At 35.5% G+C, this 15831-nt stretch overlaps 1 long non-coding RNA gene across 1 annotated transcript in view; it reads right to left on the bottom strand.

The window, feature by feature from the left end:
- Positions 1–450: 450 nt before the first annotated feature.
- LOC134168122 (uncharacterized) overlaps positions 451–15831 on the bottom strand; it is a 154024-nt gene continuing 138643 nt past the window's right edge. Inside the window, exon 5 of the long non-coding RNA XR_009966436.1 lies at positions 451–601. This is a non-coding gene — a long non-coding RNA (uncharacterized LOC134168122). The remainder of the gene's footprint in view (positions 602–15831) is intronic.

Raw genomic sequence — 15831 nt, 5'->3', positions numbered from 1 at the left:
CATAAAGAAATACCTAAAAGTCAATTTACTTTAGAATAATGTGTTATCTTCACTAGGCTGTCACCAGACAACTTGGAATACATTTTTCTTTTCTGAAACAGAACTTCTGAGAGATTTAATAATCAGCTCCTGGAAGCTGAATCCTGGAAGATGAAAAACAACCAGACTCAACTAACAGTAGAAAATATGTATCTTTTCAGAAATCCAAGATTTCTGGGAACTTACAGAGAAACTGAAATACCAAAAAATTCAGAAAATCAAAGATAATCAGAAAAACAGGCAGCTTTACTCCAGTATTTTCTGTTTGAAAGCACTGACTTCCTTTTTACCTGCATAATAATGATTTATATGTGTCTTGGTTTCCCAGGCTGAAAGTCAAAAAACACAGCACTGCACCAGCTACTAAGAAGGAGAAAAATAACTGCTATTGCTGAACCCAGGACAATATGTCATCTTCTTAATTTTGAACTTTTCTAGCAAATTCCAGAATCAAAACTAAGGAACTTGTTAAAAAGCAGAAAATGCTGTCCTTAATCTCGGTCTTTCAGTGCACCATGATCTACTTCAAGTTGACCCAAAGGATCTCTGTCTGCACAATTACCTGTATAATTGGAAATACAGGAAATAGTAAATAATGAGCAAATATTTTAAAATCAGAATTTACTTTTGAACTTTGAAACTTATGTGATTGCTGAGTAGAAATTTGATCTCAAGCTATGGATAAACTATATTATATCTTTTCTTTGTTTTTTTTTTTTTTTTTTGCACAATATGATCAATGGATGAATCAATACCCATTTTTCAGCCAGAAATTAATATCAGGAAGGTTCTATTAGCAGCACACATGTTTTGTAGTAAGATCATTTCATTCAGAAGAAATCAGTATTCCACACTCTAACACTGAAAGTCCTATATTTCACTTAAATGATACAAAACACTATCAGAACACGTCTCTTCATTCATGAAAGTCACTAGGGAAATCTACATTAATAAAAGCCTTAAGTTAGGTTGTATTTCATAATGACATAAACATAACAGGGACAAATTTTATCTAGCTTATGTTGTACTTTACACACACTATAGCCTGCAGCACAACTGACTGATGTTATTTAGCTATGAAAAACGTAGGTACTTAATTTTGTATAAAAGCTTAATACTTATGTTTTATCAAAGATTTTTAAACTATCTAATATAGCCTGTTACATAGATGCTATATTTTAAGTATTGTCATTTTTTAACCCTTTTATTGAATAATTGCTGAATGTCTAAGAGAAAAAGTCATTAATGACACCGTTCAAAATGTGTTCAGAGCACAGACATATGGAATGTTAAAGAATAAACCAGAACTTACTCACTTAACACATAAGTGAAAAACTTATTTAAATGTCAGAGTGACTATTGCAGATGTCATACCAACTTTCCAATTAACTTCAGAAAGGTTGACATGAGGATTCCTGAGTTTCTTTTTTTTGTTTGACCTTTGAAATTATTCTGCCTCATTTTTTTTCCCATTCCTCACTTCCTCTTCATCTTCCTTTTTTTGAAGGAACAATGAAACAGAAAAATACCTTCCCTGAGGACGGCAGATGGAGACTTGAAGCTCCTTGCATTTCACTTGAGTCAAACTCTGGAAGAGGATTATAGTTTTGGTCAAGAGGGAAATGTTGTGGAAGACTATCAAGCCTGTCCATGTAGCACACTAAAAGACTCTTTCTCTCCACTTGACTCGGCTAATCCTTCCAGCCATTGTTGGTTTTATGCATAATTTTCACACCATGACAGACTTTAAATTGACATGCTAATATAAATTTGAGAAATCAATACAAAATTTTAATATAAAAATACTTTTCTACAAAACATCAAAGAGTTTTGTAAGATATTGCCGCAACTGTAATTTCCCTCCCGGACTGAAACCAAGTGTGATTGACAGTACTTTAATTTTAAATTGTATCATCCTATCCTTCAAACAGCTGGAAAAACTATTTTCTCACCTAACAGCAGTGCACCAGTATCTGAAGCTAATCTGAATTTTATTATACAGTTTAATTCTTAAATTGTCTCAAATGCTTTACTATATTTGCAGGAAAAGAAGTATTCCATAGAGCTAGTATTTTTCATTTTGTTTGTTCCATTATTCTTAAGTCACAATACACGTAAATTCCAACTTTTGTTTTTTTTTCACTACTGAAAATCCAGTAATAAGCCAAAAGGGTAAATGTTTTATAATGACTTATTTTATGTATTATGAAAGCAAGAAAACAAAGATTCAGAACACTGGTAAGAAGATGAATTAGTGGCCAATTCCATTTATTATAAGAAAATCTTCAAAAAGAAAAGCATAAGAATTTTCAAAGTGGATGTATATATCTACAAGGCAAATGCCTAAGGACAGTTTTTATAAGCGCACTTTAATCTGAAATCCTTACTCTGTGCCATGCTTCAGAGCTACAGCAGATCTCATCCATTCAAAATTCAAAAATCAGAAAACATGATGATTCATAATCCTGACACATTAACTTGTGTTTCCAGTTTACTGATATAATTTGTTTTAGCTCCAACTAAAGTAAATGCTGGCAAAAATAAAATGTCTCAGAGGACGACAGAGATTAGTTGAAACATACATCCTCAATTTTAGAGTCATAAATGCTCTCATGCTAGGTAGCGGAAGGTCAACTTCTGTAACATTTCCCTACATGCATAATAGAAATAAATAGCATTGTAGTTAAATCTAGCTAGTCTAAATTCCTAGAAACTCTTTTATCTAAGTTTAGAATATTTTATTGTCTAATACTGAAATTTTATGAAGTTCAAAAGCATTATCTTCAATCATCGTGCCAGATACACATCAAAAGTACTCTTTCTGAAATCATTAATCTCTAAATTTTTGCTCTTACCCTAGAATTTTTCTAGTGTGGAATTTTTACAGCTAAGAATATGTAATATAGTTTTAAGAGAGACAGCAGTGATTAGACTACAATCAACTGGATACAGAATGATTTTTAGAAAGAAAAATTTGATGGAATTTATTATGAAGGTATTTAAAACCTTATATTTCTAACACAATTAGTAGCAATTTCACAGTGCTAAGACCAAAATACCTAATATACACACACACACACACGAACACACCCCCCGCAACCACCAAACATACCAGGATAAGTACGGCAAATATTAAGCAGCATCATTTCAATTTAGTTTGCTTTAAATGATAGTCAAAATATATTCAAGACAGAACATAACAGAACCCTTTTCTAATGTTATTACTAACTACAGTTCAATAATACTTCTGAACAGCCCCATTCAGCCCTTGAGTCCCACAGAACTTCTTTTGATTACATCCCTTTGCAAAGGATCAGATGTTACAAGAAAAGCAGAAATGGGCGAATGCATTCAACTATTCCTAGCACAGAAAAACAAAAGCTGTTGAACAAAATGCTCACAAATCCTGTCCATTGCCTAGAATTCAACTTTTCTATGGAACTGAAAATCACCATGGTAAAAAATTGAAAGCTATTCCATTCATTGCTTAATACATTGTTACAGTGTTATTGTAGTTAGTACTTAGACTGTGGTAGGTATGCAGCTCCTATCCCATAAACTAGGTAGCTTTTAAAACCGAAATGAGAAAAAAAGCTGAAAGTCCTGGTGAAGGTATACATCACACTTTATTGTTCAGAGGATATAATTTTCTTAATCTAAAAGAATTGTTAAAATGAAAAAAAAAAAACAAACAAACCAAGCTAATGTCAGGAAGTCTCAGCTCGCTGCTAGCTATGGTTCTGCACATGTCTGGGACAGATTTAGAAGAGTAAGAATGGTTTCAAAGATAAAAAAGAAAATATAAATAGAAGTACGGGTAGTTTGTACTAATTCAAGCATTCTTCAAACACTGTTTATCTGTCAGAGGCAATATTAAGACTGTTCTTCTAAAACATCTGTTTATAAGCCCCAGATTTATTGCTTCTATTTAGTACCTGCACTCAAATTGTAAGTGAAAGTATTGCTTATAGAGAAGTTCTTTGTAGCTGCTGATGACACAGGCACAGTCAAGACAATGTTGTTAGAACAGATTCCTGTATTTCCCATTCTCACACTCAACATGAAATACAAAGACCATGTTTTTTCTTATGCAACAGTCAAAATCATATCTTACTTGAGCAAGTCAAACTTGAAAAAAAAGATGGAAGCTCTTCAGGAAAGAGCTGGGAAGGTGTGGACACAGTCGTGTTCTGTGCAGAGAAGTGGGAGGAACACACAGAGCTTCATCTGGGAGCAGCACATGCGCTGCTGATGGGGGTTTGTAAAGAATTGTCCTATATTTATAAAGAAAAAGTTGAACAACCTATGCTATGAGTTCCTTTGCTAACCAGTCTGATGAATGAATTGCTTGCAATAAATTGAATTGGTTTTGCATGATAGCTGCCATCTTCTCTGTGTTCATCTGTTGTAGACTGTCAATGAAAAACTATGTATGATTTTTAAAATACACTAATTATTTGAAGTTGAACACAAAATGGTGTCATGGGAAGAAAAAGGTATTTAGGGCATGAACCATAGAAATAACTTTTGAAATGTCAAATTACATATTTAGACAGTAAGAGCATCTCATAAGTATATAACTGCAAATTAGTTAAATATTATAACTGCAGGGACATATTTACAGCTTATAATAGAAAAGTAAATTATGACTTTAAAGAACTGTACTGATTTATCTGTGAGGTTTTAAGAACATTACTGGTTTATGTACAGTCTGGCTACATTTAGATTTCATCAGAGTATCTGAATTTTTAACAATCAGGCCTGTGGCACAGAATTTTATATTGGATAGCTGCAAAGGGTATAAATTGTGACGGGTAACATTTTTGGGGATTGATGTTAAAAAACATTTGGCAGATTGCTTTCACTGCATTAGTAGAAAAGTAAAAATAAATGACAAGGAGAGTACATACAGATGCCTGAAAATGAGTGAAGGGAGCAGAAAAACGAATGGAGAAAATAATAGATGAATCACTTCCTATACAGCTAGTAAGGGGGGGGGGGGGGAATAAAAAAGAGACAAATTGATAAGGAAAACCCCTAGAAATTGGAGTCAAACAGAGCCAAAAGACAAAACAAGATGCTACTATTAGAGGTATAAGAGGTTTTTTTTCTGTTACTCAAGGAAGTTTAAAAGCTAGCAGAATGGAAGCATTTCAGAATTATGAGCTTAGGACTATTGTCAGCAGCATGATTAAGAGTTTCATGTCCATACAGTAGCCAGCATGTTTTACATAATAGGGTTCAGTATCTACTCCCATTGTTGTTAAAATCAGTCTTCTATAATGCATTCAAATTACTGAGTTATCCATGTATTTTCTTCAGCTGTTAAATAAGTGCACTTCTGAGGCAAAAAAGCTCAGTGTAAAAGCAAAAGTTTTAGACTTACTACCTTTGATGAACTGACAAGAGCTATTCAAGCCTATGGAAAAGCTCTTATTTTGGATGACATTAAAAACCTCCAAACACTTTAGGGCTTCATTTCTCTACAATTAATACTATAATCACAAGTATAGTTCATAATATTACAAGTTATAAAAAGATCTTACTTGATTTACAGCAAATAAAATCTGTAACTACTCAGCAACCATTGCAAATAAAATGTCTGCACATTGGGTCCAATGGTTCTTAATAAGTGCCTTAGCCTTAATCAGTAAGGAAACGAGTAATCCTTAAAGAAACATGCATGCACTTATAACACTTAGGGAGAAGGCATAACATAGATAAAACATTAGATAGGCAGTAAATAGAGCTTTCTCTATGTTGATTAAGGAACAACCATGCCTCAAATATGGTGGTGTTATTAGTGGAAAAAAACTTAAATGAATCAAGAATGGGCAATTCAGCTTCTAAATGGAATGCCAAAAATAACACCAAAGATTAGATGCTTGGGGGTGTTGGTTGAAGAGAAAATGAACATGAACCGGCAGTGTGCATTTGCAGCCCAGAAAGCTAACTGTATCCTGGGCTGCATCAAAAGGAGCGTGACCAGCAGGTCGAAGGAGGTGATCCTGCCCCTCTACTCTGCTCTTGTGAGACCTCACCTGGAGTATTGTGTGCAGTTCTGGTGTCCTCAACATAAAAAGGACATGGAACTGTTGGAAGAAGTCCAGAGGAGGCCATGAGGATGATCAGGGGACTGGAGCACCTCCTGTATGAAGATAGGCTGAGAAAGTTGGGGCTGTTCAGCCTGGAGAAGAGAAGGCTGCGTGGAGACCTCAGAGCAGCCTTCCAGTATCTGAAGGGAGCTTATAGGGATGCTGGGGAGGGACTCTTCATTAGGGACTGTAGTGATAGAACAAGGGGTAACGGGTTAAAACTTAAACAGGGGAAGTTTAGATTGGATATAAGGAGGAAATTCTTTCCTGTTAGGGTGGTGAGGCACTGGAATGGGTTGCCCAGGGAGGCTGAGAATGCTCCATCCCTGGCAGTGTTCAAGGTCAGGTTGGACGAGGCCTTGGGTGACATGGTTTAGTGTGAGGTGTCCCTGCCCATGGCAGGGGGGTTGGAACTAGATGATCTTAAGGTCCTTTCCAACCCTAACTATTCTATGATTCTATGAATGTGTATAAACACAAAGATTTTTAGCTTATTTCTCAAATAAGTATAAAGAAGGTAACATGACATGTAATTAAAATATAGCAGATTGAGGTTGTCAGTAAGGTGGAAATTTGTTTGAAATACATTGCTTTTTAGCTGTTTGTGAAACTGACTGTATGTGGATAGAAGCATTCATTGTGGAACATATTTCTAATCTAAAACTTGTGCTCCCTTGATATACAGCCAAATGGTAGTTAAAAAGTGACCTTCTGAAAACCATGCCTTATTAAATTGTGAGAAAAAAATATGAGACAAGATACTGTTAAGACAGCAGATCAGGGGATGGCACTCTAGCCTTCTAATGGAGGAAGTCAGTACTGTAATAAAAAGAAACCAAAAAAGAAAAGACAGAATTTTCCTTAGAAGACTGTCACCATTTTATAAAAGAAAGTTGAAATGATCATTGTGCATAGCATTAAGAAGTCCACCTGGGAAAAGAGATCCCATTTAGCCAAAGCAGAAAGGCTGAAGAAAAAAGAAAAAGGAGATTGGGTGTGAAATCCAACCATCTTTGAAGTCAATGGGAATTTTGCCATCGATTTCACTGGGTCAGGATTTCATGCAAGCTGGATGCAGACTCTGCTTTGTGATATCCATACTGAATTGAGGTTTCTGGTTTCAAAAGCTATATTAAAGTCATCCCCACATAAAACTAATGCAGCAGAGTACAGAATAAAGTCCATTATTTTTTTAATGAGGGAAAATGAAAAGATTACAGTTAAAACCTTACTGTTAAGATAATTAAGCATGGACAGAAGAAAAGAATACACATTGCAGCATTTACCTCCTATATCTATTTCATTTTTTCTCTTTCAGTTTTCTTCCCTAAACAATGTTATGCCTCCCTGCTTCACTCCTTATACTCACTTCAATGCTTAGCTGCAAATTCCGGTGGGGAAAGTGAGCTGACAAAAGCATACTCCCATTTATGTGCAATATAGCCCCTTAAGCTCCATTTTTAAAGTTTTGGGTAAAGTTTGTTATACACAGGTTTATATATATATACACATATCATATACATTTTTCAGTAAAAAAAGTTTCAGATGCTTATTTTGTTATTAATAAACCAAATTCAGATGTAACAAATGAGAAAATGTCAACTTTGAGGTGGAATTTGATTTAAACAAAGAGTATTATGTGATATTTTCTGCTGTTGCGAATAAGCAATAATAAAAATAGGTTATTAATAGTATCATACACAGTACTTTTTACAAAGGGGAGAAAGAGATCCCTAATGGGATCTTTCTGATGAACTGCATTCAAAAGTTTCATTAAAGCTCGTGCTTTTAGACAGGTTATTTACATTTTCCTTGTCCAAAATTGCACATATCATGACAGCCAGCGACTTTTACCAGAACCATATCCAATTACAACTGAGAACAAAAGGAAGGAAAATAAAATTTGATGTGCTATATAAAAGTTTGCCTTCTTTCTAATTAAAATTACTTGTGGAACCTAGTGTTAAAAATGTGTGTTCATTCCACACACGTATTTAATGGAATCAGTGGTGCTATTTAATCAGATGCTGGAGATTTAAGTTGGAAATAATGAATATTAGGTTGGGAAAGTATTCAAATATTCTTTACCGGCTTCTTTCCTACAGATTGTTAAATATATTTTTAATGCAAATATATCAGTGTGCTTTCATCTCTCTGCTGTCCTTCATGAAGGCAATCCCACAAGGGTGAAACGCTGGCCTTTCCTTTTTCTTCCCTGCTGTAACTATCATAATACGAATGATGCCTGCTAAAACTGGCAGATCTGTGTTTAACATAATTCTGGTTTAATTCAAAAATGTTCTTGCTTACAGAATGCAGCAGTTCAGAAAACTCTTGTTGCACATGTAGCTGAAGAAATGAGTGTGGAATATTTATAAGGCTCTGTAGAAATATTCCTTCTAAACAACTTTTCATCTAGTGAAAATGACTGGATTCCTGAGTTAAAGAAGCCACCCTTCAGCTTTTAACGTCAATAGTATCAAATCTCTTACTAAGTTATGTGTTAATTACTAATAAGGATCAGACCTAGCAATCCCTTTCTGTCATGTGAATATTTTCTTTTTAAAATTAAAGTGATAGAAATATTTTTCCAAAAGCAAACTGGTTACTGAACTTTAAGATGATAAAAATAGGTCTTAAGTTTCATTTCTGCCTTCTGAATGCATCCAATTAAAGAGTATTTTATTCATTACTAGAACGTAAATGTGAACAGTTACAAAAATGAAACACAGAAAATTCTTTGGCCAGGTTTCCAAGCCATTGCAATCCCTCACTGACAAACCAGGTCTTCTCCATTTTCCTGAAGCTGAGACTTAAGGCAGGCACTTTTCAAATAAAAATAATCAGCAGCAAACCAACACACATGCTACTGAGCACCTCACTTAAACACTAATCATTCTGGGAAAAATAATAAAATCCAAGGATCAGGTATTTTAAAATGTATTTGAATTCCAAACTCACCTGATTACAGAACTGTATAGCTACTGTTACCTATCTATGCCTATGTCCATCTATATATCTAGGGCTCCTGAAGACTCATATTCTTTATCATTTAGAATTCAGATCCTGAGAGATGCTAACTTGTTAACTTATGATTATAGAAGATTATATCTCATAAAAAATAAAGGGAAAGCAGCCTAGTTTTGAACTCTGGGGGTTGAAAAATTTGACAAATTTTACCTTATTTTAGATAAATATATAAGATCTTCCATTGTTGAACAAGAAATACATCTCCTTTAACAGTGCGTGTATTTAGTGTAAAGAAAAAGCGACATAATGGGGTATAAATGAATTGTTACACACAGTGAAATATAACTAATTACTAGAACAATTAAACTTATTTTTCTTTTACTAGATGAGAGATTTTCTGTACTAAATCTATCTATTTCTTCTGACAAAAAGTGAACGTCCTGAAGTTTGTCTTTTTCTCTTTTCAAAGCTGTTTTCTTTTAAGTGTCATTGTGAAAAAGATATCTTTCCCTAAATGTTTCCAGAGACATTTGTCACTCATTCAGCCTTTAGCCATGTTCAGCTTAGTGCTGTGAATTGCAATATTACAATGCTTTCCAGAAACTGGAAAAACAGCACATGCAATGGCAAGTAAGGTAACAGTCACTTCCTACTAAAGGTTACACAGAACTGTGTAATCTAAAACATTTTTCAGAGAGCCTTTTAAGACCAGAAATATGTACAATCCATCATTGTCTTCAAGCTGCTGAAGACATAAACTGATAGATTTTCTTCCTAGATCTATTAATTCTAAAGTTGACCATGTTATAAATTAAATGAGTAAATTAAACACTTGTTTGCACCAATTCAACAGAATAGAGTAACTTTCAGTCTTGTGGTTTGAATTTTCTCTCAAAACTTCTGTAGTTAGAATACACTGTAATATGTACCAGGTTCTCAAGTTTTGTCCAGTGACAGAGCATTGATTTTGAAGGATAATTATACACACGTAATAAGGAAAGTGTAAATACGTAGAAATATTGAGATCCACAGTCAACCCTGATGGCACTCATGGAAATCATAAGAGTCACAGTTCTTCATAGGTATCTTATTGTCATGTTTCTTATGTTTTAGTCTTCTATCTTGACACTGTTGAGAGGCATGGATTGCTTCTAAAGACTGACACTAAGCCTGTGAGGGAGATGTAGGAGCGTAAAGAAGAGGAAATGGTGCTGTTATGTTCACGACATCTTACGAGCAATTTAGCTGCTACTGTCTTAACAGAATGGGCCTGTACATAAGTCTCCAAGCACATTTTGCTTTCACCAGAGCTGCGGGACTCAAGCTAAATTGTTAACGGGAAATCAAGCTAAAATTTGTTACCATTTTGGGCTCCAGAATTACTTTAAGCATCCATTTAAATACACAATAAAGTTTATTTATTGACTGAGCAACTGTTATTTACAAATATATTAATGATAGCAACTACTGGAGAAGAAAAAAAAAGCAGCTGTTAAAGCTCCTGATAGTGTTGCCACATCAGCATTAAAGCAAAGAAGAAATTCAGGCTTCAAACAAGAAACTGGTTTAAAACTCCCAGAAGGCTGAGATTCTGAAGCAGCCTTCTCATGGGGTAAGGAGAGAGTGAGAGGAGGGGAACTCAGCAAAGTGAAGAATATATTTGTTTTAAAAAGAAGCTTGATAAATTTAAAGAACCAGCCTCACCAGAGGAAGGCCTTTCTAAGCCTGTATTCCCAGTAAGATTAAAAGGATCATTGAAATTGCTTCCAGCCTACTGAGGCGTCCAGTGAGACTTTGAGGAATGTGCACACTTCAGAAAAGGCACATGGATACTGGAAGGACTCTGAAAATGACATCAGGTTATATAGGTGAGTTAGCAAGAAAACTTTGCAGTTTGGTTGAAAAGGAAACAACCCCCAGGTTGTACTGCAAATTCAATGAAAAACACAAAAATGCTCTTTCTCCACAGTAAAAGCTGTAATTATACAGACTGGAAAGAAAAATGAGTATCATGAAGGTAATCTCTGTACCAGTTCATCAGGTGGTTTTGTTGCTTGCCTTATTTTATATTTGGTACTTCTCTTGATCTAAACCTTAAGCCTTTCTATAAACATTGCTCCTCCTAAAGTCAAGGTGTGAATGATGTGCTTTAACAGCATTGCTGTGCTTTTAACCATTCCAGAGCCTTCTGTGTAATCATAGAATAGTTAGGGTTGGAAAGGACCTTAAGATCATCAGGTTCCAATCCCCCTGCCATGGGCAGGGACACCTCACACTAAACCATATCACCCAAGCCTCTGTCCAACCTGGCCTTGAACACCACCTGCAATGGAGCATTCACAGCTTCCTTGGGCAACCCAATAATGTTCAAATACTAATGCAGTCTGCTCACTCTGCCTCAAATATGTAAAAAAAAACGCACTTTTTTTCTAGTGAAATTAAATAGAACTGACTTCTGTTATTGCAGTGAAAGACTAAGGCAAATCTAAAAAATAGATGACTGGTAGGCTAACTTCTGAACAAATATGAAAGGACAATAATGGAGAAGTTTATGTAATCACAAAATAATTAATTCTTCACTAGAAAAAAACTATGAAGAGTTCTCTCATTACAAAACACTGAAGATAACAGTTAATTGTTGCAAATTACCATTTGCCTTAATTTCAGCATAAGAGAAAAACAAAATCCTTAAGAAATAAATGCGTGTCTGGTGTTTTTCATGCAGGGGAAGAGCAGGTTGTGGGTTTCATGGCACAAAGAAAAAATGCTGACTGATTACACACAGCACAGGATGGCTGTGCAGTATTGTACTCTTCACCATGTATCTGACACTGGCTCCTTGGGATCAAAGCGGATCCCGAACACCATGGGGTTCAACATCCTGGGCCTGTTCAGCTTGCAAGGATAGCTGTTTTATGCAGCAGGTTACCATAGCAACTTGCCCCAATTTACATACTGAATAGCTGCACAAGTTAATATGACTCAATATAAGCATTCACTCCCAGTCGAAGATTTCAGCTTGTTAGTGTACGACAGACAGAACTCCTAGGTAGAAGTCAGAAGCTGAAATGCCTAGGCATAGCCATTTAAATGACTCAAGCCCATCTTCCTTTCACAAGGCTTCTTTCTTTGCAGTTTATACCTTGTGCATATTCTCTGCTTACAATAGTCAATTGTTAGCTTGAAACCTGGCTTGTACAAATGGAAGACAACCTTTTAATGTGAGCTTAACCTGTACAATTAACTAATATCTTCGTCCCATGCCGTGTTCGAAACCCAAAACCAGCCAAACAGAAAAAGCAAAACAAAACAAAAAATCAAAACAAACCCAACAGTTTCTTGCACAGAATGAGAGGCCAGAAGTCAGTTTCTTGTGAAGGAGCCTTGGATCTGCTTCTGTCCTTAACTGCTGAATTCAGCCTGACAATGCAACTTGAAAGTCTTATTTCAAAGAACATTTTAAACAGTCTGTTGGAATAAGGGCAAGACACTGAAACTCAACAGCTCCCCAGATTTTATTAGCATTGTGCTTAGACTTAAGAGCTAATACTGACTAACATACATTAATCCCACTTACATACTTTTGTAACATTACACACATTTCTGAAAGCATTTCTAAATTACACATTTCTAAAAGCAAGTTAAAGGACTTGGGGGGTGTTGATTGTCAAGAAGCTCAACATGACCTGGCAGTGCATGCTCGCAGCCCAGAAAGCCACCTGTATGCTGGGCTGTATCCAAAGGAGCATGGCCAGCAGGTCAGGGGAGGTGATTCTCTCTTCTCCACTCTCCTAAGATACTACCTGGAGAACTGTCAGCTCTGGGTCCCCAACACAAAGAACATGGAGCTGTTAGAGCAAGTCCAGAGGAGGGCCACAAAGATGATGAGAGAGCTGGAGCACCACTCCTATGGAGACAGGCTGAGAGAGCTAGGCTTGTTCAGCCTGGAGAAGAGAAGGCTTCAAGGGAGACTTTATTGTAGCCTTTCTATACCTTCAGGGGTCTTACAAAAAATATGGGGAGGGACTTTCAGCTTAAATCTGACTTTAAGATGAAAGAAAGTAGATTTAGATTAGATATTGGGAAAAATTTCTTTACTATGTGGGTGGTGAGATACTGGCACAGGTTATCCAGAGAAGCTGTGGCTGCCGCATCCCTGGCAGTGTTCAAGGCCAGGCTGGACGGAGCTTGGAGCAACCCGGTCTGGTGGAAGGTGTCCCTGCCCATGGCAGGGGGTTGGAACCAATTGATCTTTAAGGACCCTTCCCAACACAAACCATTCTATGATTCTAGGAAATTTCAATGTACGAAGGAGCTACTAAAGTATAGCTAATCAGTTTTGCAAACACACAGTAAAGAATCGTAGACTAAACAGAAGTTCTTCAGAACAAAATCTGGGCATTGTTTTAGATTGTGACCAAAGCATGAGCCAATGTCATGATATTGTTGAAGGCAAATATCATAGTGGGATCTACAAACAAGAGTTAATACTTGCAAGATATATGAGGTGAACCCTATTTACACAGCATGGATAGAATTTCTGTTTAAACAGGCATTTCAGACATTGTGTTCCACGAGATAGATGGAGGAGAGCAATGAGACAGTTGAGGGGTCAAGAGAATATGTAGTAGAAAAGAGTTAGTTACTATTTAGCTGAAAGACCTAGTTCTTTATGAATTTCAGAGGCCCTTGTAAAGAGAAATGAAATAATCTAGTTTTTATGTTTGTGCATTTTAAATTGCAGTGAGAAAAGGTATGTTTAGACCAGGGAGGGAAGGGGAAACCTTTCTCACAATAATGATGAAGCCCTAGACTATAGGAAACCTGAACAACTGTAGGGTCTTCAGCAGCAGAGATCTTAAGGAATATAGAATCATAGAATGGTTAGGGAAATATCTTAGACAAACTTTTACCATGAATGCCAGAATACAGTCAACAGGATAGTTCTGCTTAAATTCTCTCAAGGTTAGTACGTTATATTTTGTACACCAAAAATTAATACGGTACTGATAAGAAATGTGAAGATTTTTCTCCCAGGCTTATTGTGATTATTTAACTCAAGTAAGCATTGAACAGTCTTAAATGACTTTCACTCATCGTACCACAGAGACCTTAATATTTCTTTAAGTAGGGAGCGGAGAAGCAAGATCCCAAGGAAAAAGTTTGGAAAACTAATTTATTTAAGATAATTTGTCCATACAGCATGAAATTACTATTCACATTTCCTCTTCTACGTTATTTTGGATCATTTTTACTCAGAATTATACTGACTATATTAATTTATTGCAATTCAAAGACAATATATTGGTCAGTCACACAATAGTGAGTAAGCATGCTCTTTCATTTAATTTCAGGTTCTTTCATTCATTACTTAGGTAAAGAGTTGGAGTGTTTTTTCCTATAGCACAGCTTTTCAGACTGGAAGTATTAATCATAATAATGATAATTGCAGTGATTTAGCTATTAGTCTTCTGCTGTTTTTATACTGGACTTTACAAAAACTTTTTTGAGGATCAACAGAAGCAAGCTTTACATCAGTGACAGAATCTTACAACAGAATGGAAGTTATTGACCATGAACTGAAGTAAAACATAATGCTAAAGTTAAAATCTGTAAATTAGAAAAAAGAAAAGTTACAGTTAATGATTTGTTGCTTCTAAGCTAAGTGAAGTTCTAACTGGGTAATATTCTTATTGCTCTGTGGAAGATCAGCAAAGACACCCCAATCACTTACTTTCAAAGGAAACTGCCATTTACTTGAAGGGATTTTCTTTTTCTTTACTTCTAAAATTTTATCCTAAAGTGATCCTGGATTCCTTGATGGTTAAAAATTTCTCTCTGCATGTATTAAGAAAGGTAACTATGTTTAATAGATTTTAAAAGTGTGACATTTCTTTTTCTATGAGATGCAAATAATGTTTCTTATCTCTGAGTTCAGAAATATTCAGTTAGCAGCTCTAGAACTATATACTCAGTATATTTGAGGAATTCCATAATTCCAGTCAAGTAAAAAACCCCTCAACAAACAAATGAGACAAAACATAAAATCCAGTTCTGCAGCCAGGAAATACTGCTGTGAATTTCAGAACATATGATTTTTGCAAGATTTACAATCAACAGATATCTGTCTTTCTGCTTGTCACAGTTTTGTTCTTTTTTGCTGAGAGGGCTTTCCTTGTTTTTCTTAATAGAGTATTTGGAAAAGAACAGTGTCCGTGGAATAAATAAAACTCCTACAGTTATTTTAAGAGTAACTACTATCTGCAGAATTTTAGTCTCAGAAAAGACCAAAGGAGAACGTTGCTGCTACCCCTATTTTTAAAATTAAAAGGAGAAAAAAAGCACCAATAAAAATCAGAAAGAGGCTGTAAAATGACTTCCTAAAGTGGAAGACTCCAGGTTCCTGACAACTTAGCCAGAGCCAACTTAAAAAGGACATACTTCTTTCTCCTAACTCCAGGTAAGTAATTAGTAAGATTTAATTATCTAATTTCCAAGTATGAGCATTTCAGAAACTTCTGGTAAAACAGCAGCTCTCAGTTTATATACCAGGTATTGAAAGAATTAGTACCTCACTTAAACTTTCTTACACCTACTGATTCCAGTTACTAAATAACATACTTAAAAGGGAGTGCACGTGAACAGACACAAAATACAACTTTTTTTTAAAGGAAAAGACAGATTTTGAAGCATCTCTGCAAGTTTACACTGCATTGATATGCAGAAA

This window comes from Pezoporus occidentalis, unplaced genomic scaffold (assembly GCF_034315485.1).
Source record: "Pezoporus occidentalis ecotype Australia unplaced genomic scaffold, CSIRO_AGI_Poc_V1 ctg30, whole genome shotgun sequence".
NCBI classification, from domain to species: Eukaryota; Metazoa; Chordata; class Aves; order Psittaciformes; family Psittacidae; genus Pezoporus; species Pezoporus occidentalis.
This window is presented reverse-complemented; position numbering and strand designations above follow the sequence as displayed.